Source organism: Myotis davidii, unplaced genomic scaffold (assembly GCF_000327345.1).
Source record: "Myotis davidii unplaced genomic scaffold, ASM32734v1 scaffold38, whole genome shotgun sequence".
NCBI lineage: Eukaryota > Metazoa > Chordata > Mammalia > Chiroptera > Vespertilionidae > Myotis > Myotis davidii.
Genome location: NW_006291383.1, coordinates 4,144,728 through 4,150,423, shown reverse-complemented (window position 1 = coordinate 4,150,423; position 5,696 = coordinate 4,144,728). Strand labels below are relative to the sequence as shown.

The 5,696-nt window shown below is 45.4% G+C and overlaps 1 protein-coding gene across 1 annotated transcript in view; it reads left to right on the top strand.

Moving 5' to 3' along the window:
• The window catches only part of CTNNBL1 (catenin beta like 1), a 171,676-nt gene that overhangs the window by 148,792 nt on the left and 17,188 nt on the right, over positions 1-5,696 (top strand). The window lies entirely within an intron of this gene.

Here is a 5,696-nt window from a genome sequence, read left to right as displayed (position 1 = left end):
TTACTTGCTTCCATTTTGTTCTCTTCTACCTCTGGCCTCTGTAGCTTTCTCATCTGCCTCCTTAATGAAGGCAGGTTTTCATGTCTGTTTTAATGTTCGATTCATATTTTCTCTCCTACAAGACATTCCTTAGTCTTTGGTCACATTGCATAATGATCTTTTTCTTGCTTTTTTTCAAAGTCTGAAATAGACCTCATCTTCCTTGTGATCTTGAATTGCTATATCGTTCCATTCTCTTTTTACTTCTCGCCTTAAAGATCCACTTGGTGTTTGAACCTCCCTGGTGGAGGAGCCGTTTCAGTGCCCGCCTCCGTCTATGCTGGGTAGTCCAGCGATGCTGCGGGCCAGGGTGAGAGCCCAGGCTGGCAAAGACCTTGCCTTTTTCTCTTTGCCTCCCCTTTCACGAAAAACACCTTCATGTATGAATACCAGTAGACGGACAACCGTGTATCGTTCTTGTGATTTCCCCGTGCTCCCTAGGCCTAATGAGTCCTCAGATGTTTGTGGATTGATTGGATTGATTGGCTGGGACTTTATTGTTTTATGCAATGATGCTGCTACAGGAGAAAAGGCAGAGGCTCTAAATTCTGAGGCTGGACTTCGGGCTCTTGCATGTCCCACACACAGTCCTTTCATTCCACACACCCACCCCCTTCGTTCTTCAATTAAGCTCTCCTTTTCCATCGTGTATTCCCTTTGCAGTAACTTGTACATGATGGACACAGTGATCATTAAAGTGATGGAGTAATACATTCTCTCTGTCTGAATGATAATTAGAAACGAATTGAAATTTCCCTAGACTTTTGTAAGGAAATAGCTGGAACAACAGGTCTGGGGGACTCCTCCATGTTATCTGCTGACGGAGATTTTCAGGGGTGGCAGAGGAGCACCTGGGAGCCAGGAAACCTAGAGGTGTAATGCAGGCACCACCACCTCTAATCCACTGCCTAGCCATGCCTTGTCTCCGAGCCGCATGTAGCCCCGGTTTCATAGCCATAACACAGTATCAGCAAAGGCAATTTCCAAGATAGCCTCCAGCTTAATGCTTTCCCTCAGGTTCAGGTGAACATCCTTTGGTAACTGCCATTTTTTAAAATGGGTTGGATAAGGAGCACTATGAGCAGTTGATGGGTGACAGAGCAGCAGCCGAGTGGATGTGAATTTCTGCTCTGCCACTTCCGAGACCCGGGACAAATGTGTTGACCTCTCTGAGCTTTGGTTTTCTCATCTGTAAAATGGAAATAACATCTCCTGTTCGGTATTATCATGAATACTAAGTATGGCATACAAAGTACCTTGCTTAGTAACTGAAAGCTGCTGCTGTTGTTAGATTTTCCCAGCTTCCTTTAGAATTCTTGTGTAACTTTAAGTAAGCCAGGCAGTCCTTTCCTAAGAACATCCTCTTTGCCAGGTTCCCAGAGGAGTCGCTCAAGCAAACTAGAGTGTTGGTACCATCACATGCTTCGTTTGAAAGGAAACTGAAATAGGCTTTTGCTTTTTTTTTTTTTTTTTTGAGGGAGACCAGGTAAGCTGTTGGCCGTCAGGTTGCAGCTTGCCTGTAGCTGTTAGGAAACTTGGCCCGCTTCCCACAAGATTATCTATTATCAGCACTGAAGAGGGTGTGAAATTGATGTGCACTGACGGAGAGTAATCTCTGCAGCCACTCTCCCCAGCACTCACAGAGCTTGTGTGTGCCACAGGCACCAGGCCCCTGCCATTCCCTGACAAACATCTGTCTCCTGGATGCCAAGGCCGTTTTGCTGGGCATGGCAAACATTCCAAGGCCATTAGCACTCAGCAACCTCCGTGTTGCTCAGAGAGACGGGCAGGTGGGGGCGAGGGATGCATTTGTGAGCAGTGCTTTCTGCCAGCACTCGGGCTCCATCCTGGCAGATGAAGCCGCCTCATGGTGTAAAGTGACTTAGAACAAAACGACCTCTTTTCCACCTCTCCTTCCTGCACTCTTCTCTCTTAAGTCATACACAATGTATCGCCTCACCCCATCCCACCTCCATTAAACTTGGCTGTCTTATACCCATTGGGAACTCGGCACGTATTTATTGACTTAAATTGAATGCTTATTTCTCAGGCATTTGATGATCTTGACAGTCAGATCAGTAATAAATAAATATCTCACATACTTTGCCAAGTCAACAACAGCAACAACAAATCTTAGATAATGGGAATCGGCTATTCACATTTTTAGTGTCCCAGAGTCATCATGTTTTCTATAAACTTCAGACTTCCATGGGTATAGTGCAAGTGTTCATGGTTTGCTATTGACCAAGATTCACTGGAGAGAATCCAGTCATTTGGCAGATATTTCTTAAGCACCTGCTTTGTACAAGGCCCTGGGCTTGGCACTGGCGGGGGGAGAAGGGTGAAAGTGCTGATAGAAGAATGGACCCCAGGAGTGGTGCTGAGGGCTAGAGGTGTCCGGGGAGCAGGGAGAAGTTGCCTGCACGTAGAGTCACCCTTAGTTTGTGGAGGAGGCGAGATTCAAGCTGAACCTTAAAAGGTAGAGTCATTAGGGCATTTCCAATCGAGAGAAAACAGGAGCAAAGGAGGGGCACTGGGAAGGCAAGTTAAGTTTGGGGGCAAGTGCGAAGGTAAATCCAGGAGCAGAAGGTGTCAGAGGGGAGTCTGAATAGCCTTTAGAGCCAGGCTTAGTCTGGTTCTCCGGCTGTGGACAAATAGCCTAACGGCCCCGGCCTTATTTTCTTCCTTACTGGTGTTTTGATTTTAAGGCATATGTCCCAACCCGTGTGTTTTAAGGAATTACATATGTAGGGATTACTGGCATAGGTATAACACACGTGAAAGGGCCTGGCATGGAGGGGTGGCCAGAGAACCTTTCATTTTCTTTATAAGGACTATTTGCACCACCACCCCTCCACATACACACACATTTTCTCCCCTAGTACTGCGAGATTTTGCTTGATCTGAGCTCTCCCTACTTCTTACCTCTCCTGCCACTACTGCGTTCCTGCCTTACAGCTTTTGCATTTGCTCTCCCTTCTGCCCTGACTCTGCTCCTGCTGGTTCTTCCTCCAGCCATCAAGTCTCAACCTAACTGTCACCTCCAGAGGTTTTCTGTGATTTCCATATAGAAAGTTGCACCCCTATCCCCCAGGTCCTGGGCTTACAACTCCCAGCCAGGTTACAATGTGCTTTCTTTAATCAGAACAAAATAATCACGGTTAACAGAGCATGGTTAATATTTCTTATAATTAATAGCTAGTCCCCAGTATTCTGTTTCTGCCTCTAACAGACATACTGTTGGGGTTCCTGGTTAACAACATTTGACCTAAACTTTTAAAGATTTTTTAAAATTCATTTTTAGAGAGAAGGGAGATGGAGAATCATCGATGTGAGAGAGAAACATCACCTGCCTCCTACACATCCCCTAATGGTATCGAGCTGCAACCCCAAGCATGTGCCCTGGCTGGGAATTGAGCCAGCAACCTTTTGGCACGTGGAATTATGCCCAACCAACTGAGCCACACTGTCCAGGACTTTTTATTTTTTAAGAAAAAAATTTTTTTATTGATGACTTGAACTTTTAAAGGGCATGAGTGAGCAGCAGTTCTCTGTGATCTGTAAATATCTAGGATGCTTGTCTCAGCAGATTTCACCTGAATCCCCAAACAACAGGAAATACCAAGGACGATATCCTGACTCCTTGGTTCCTTCTGGCTTCTATTGGTTAAATGTTCAGAGATGCCTGGCTTCTGGTTGTCAGGAGTAAGACATAATTATATAGGCGAGCAGAGCCTTGGAGAGAGGGTTTTCCCTTTTTTAGTTCCTGGGAAAATTATTCTCAGCAGGTTTATTCAATAAAGTGTTCTTACCACATACTTTGCACCATAATGACTTACAAATTGCATGCTAATTTTGCCACAGTTAAATTATTCCAAGCTTCATCCTGGAAAGAGAAAGATGGATTCCATGTAATGAAATAGTATCCACAGGACTTAATGTCTGAAACAAACTTTGACTATTTTCTTAGCATTTGAAACTCAGACCTTTGTACAAAAAAACAGGGAACGCGTAGGAATGAAAGTGTGGGGTAGGTGATCCTGCAGACAATCGAAGTGTGAGGCTGCCATTGATTCTTCTGCTAACCACTCTGGAAGCTCTGGGGCAAGCTTACAAAAAGAGAATCCTGCTGAGAGTTCCTCTCAGCTGTTCTTTAAACCAGTGGTTCCCAGACTTCTCAGGCCATGAATTTGCCAGAACACAGCTTACAGCCAGAAGAGGCCAGGGACGGTGGGGGAGGGGTGACATGGTGCTTTTCCTCTCCTGCTTCCCTCTCCAGGCACCCACAGATTCTGCCACAGGTCCATTTGCCCTCTCTCTCCTGCCTCCCTGACCCTGCCTCTCCCCTTCTCAGTCAAGTCATCCTTTCTATGGTTAGGAGATTGGACTGGGTTCCAGTCACCCCTTTGCCACTTACCTTGTACTGTGATCTCAGCACTGTTTTGCTGTTTTCATCCTTTGGTCCTCTTCAGTGGGGTCCCTACTCTCTCCCCTACAGACTCATGGAAGCCCTGGTTCTTTCAAGGCTGGTTTATGTGTATGAGAAGTCTGGGTAGTTGTTTCTTCATTTGCATTTTGGTAAACTTAAAAATTAAAGACATACCTGTGGTGGAGGCATTATGATAACATGGAAGGGACATGAGCCCTGGGTTAAATCCCAGCTCTGCCACACATGAACTCTGTTCTTTTTGGAAATGTATCATCCTGGGTGTGCGCTAAGTTTTCATCATAACTTTATTTGAAAGGGTTATTTTGAAGATTAATGCAGGTGTTTGTAAAAACCCGGCGCGTGGTCATGTGTTGAGGCCAGCCTAACGTAGTCAGTCTTTCCTTTGGCAACAAAGCTCTGGCCTGAGATCCTCAGATTCTTATGAGAGCTTCTGTCAGTTAGCTCGGTGTTCTCCAAAAAAAGTCAATAAATAAATCCCTTTTACTCTTTCTCCAGCCTTGATCGCCCTGGTGGAAAATGACCTGTAGTCTCTAGGAGCTTTCTCTCTAACAGTCTGCCCTATTTTAGAAGCTTCTGGAGGGAGATTTTGTTTTGCTGGTGTCTGTGCCTCCCTTGTCTCTACTTACATGTCTCTGCCATGGTTTAAATTTTCTCTTGCTTTGGAAGAAAAAAAGAAATTGGTCTTTTCTAAATGGTGGGGCCATTCCTTCTCATGACTGCAGACAGTAACTGTGACCCCTGTTGGGGCTCTGAGTCATGTCCCGTCTTATTAAGGTGAGAGGGATTCCTATTGGCTTCATAGCAGCTGCTTTTATGACTGTCTCCTTCCATCAGCCAGGGGCAGCTCTGCTGCCTGACAGGGGCAGATTGGAAATGGCATCCACATGCTCATTCGGAGGCCTGTGACTTGCCTGCTAAGAGAGAGAAGCGTGGAAAGGTGGGGATTTGATACTGCTTCTGAAGACAGATTAACATTTAAAGTGAGGATGTAGCTGGGGGAGGGGAAAGCGCACACAACCCTGTAGTAATGGCACCTTGATTCCACACGTACCACCTCCTTGTGTATCTTTGGAGATGAATCTGTTTATTTTAGCAGCCCCCAAACAGGCTTATGCTACTGCGAATTGCAATCTGTTCTACTTAATGTGCCATTCACCCAATTACCATTTAAGTTTTTATTCTTCTCCTCTCTTATGGAATGAACAAA